This window comes from Aethalodelphis obliquidens, unplaced genomic scaffold, assembly GCF_003676395.1.
Source record: "Aethalodelphis obliquidens isolate GAN/ISIS:26980383/991018 unplaced genomic scaffold, ASM367639v1 scaffold134, whole genome shotgun sequence".
Lineage (NCBI taxonomy): Eukaryota > Metazoa > Chordata > Mammalia > Artiodactyla > Delphinidae > Aethalodelphis > Aethalodelphis obliquidens.
Genome location: NW_020838078.1, coordinates 459,202 through 460,242, shown reverse-complemented (window position 1 = coordinate 460,242; position 1,041 = coordinate 459,202). Strand labels below are relative to the sequence as shown.

Sequence of the window (1,041 nt, the reverse complement as noted above, 5' to 3'; positions counted from 1 at the left end):
ATTTGAAATGCATTGGAAATTAAGAGATCATCAAGTTAAAACAATCATTTGTATATGTATAGACAGCTATATTAAATCCTCATGGTAATAGCAAAAAGAAAAATGTAAAATAGGTATACACATGAAAAAGAAAAAGGTATTCAAACACAACAGTAAAGATAGTCATCAAATCACAAGGGAAGAGAACAAAAGAGGAAAAGAAGAAAATAAGACCTACAAAAATGAACCAAAGTAGTAAACAAAATAATGACATGGACATACATATCAAAAATTCCCTTAAATGTAAACAGATTAAATGTTCCAACCAAAAGACACAGACTGGCTGAATGGATACAAAAACAATACCCTTACATATGCTGTCTGCAAAAGACCCACATCAGATGTAAGGACATATACAGACTGAAGTTAGGGGATGGAAAAAGTTATTCCACCCAAATGGAAATCAAAAGAAAGCTGGAGTAGCAGTACTCATATCAGACAAAATAGACTTTAAAATAAAGGCTGTTACAAGAGATAAGTAAGGACACTACATAATGATCAAGGGATCAATCCATGAAGAAGGTATAACACTTGTAAATATATATGCACCCAGCATAGAAACACCTCAATATATAAGGCACATGTTAAGAGACATAAAAGGAGAAATTGATAACAACACAATAATAGTGAGCCTGAGACTAGAGTCACATTCTGACAGATCTTGTCCTGGTGTGCTAGTGTGCTCAGAGAGAATCTGTGGGGTTTAATTCATTGGTGAGGACAATCAGTACCCCCAGGAGTGACCCAATGGAAAACATGCCCTCCCTGGAAAAAAATAAATAACAATGGGGGATATTAACACCTCACTTACCATCCAGACAGAAAATCCATAAGAAACCACAGGCCTTAAATGACATATTAGACCACATGGAATTAATTGATATTTACAGAGCATTTCATCTGAAAGCAAAAGAATACATATTCTTTTCAACTGCACATGGAACATTCTCCAGCATAGATTACATGCTTGGCCACAAAGTAAGCTTATGTAAATTTAAAATT

At 34.3% G+C, this 1,041-nt stretch overlaps 1 non-coding gene across 1 annotated transcript; it reads left to right on the top strand.

Annotated features, from left to right (window-relative positions):
• Nucleotides 1-670: 670 nt before the first annotated feature.
• Nucleotides 671-799, top strand: LOC113616359 (small nucleolar RNA SNORA3/SNORA45 family). Its single transcript, XR_003431277.1, has one exon. It is a non-coding gene; the product is annotated as a small nucleolar RNA SNORA3/SNORA45 family (small nucleolar RNA).
• The last annotated feature ends 242 nt before the right edge of the window (nucleotides 800-1,041 follow it).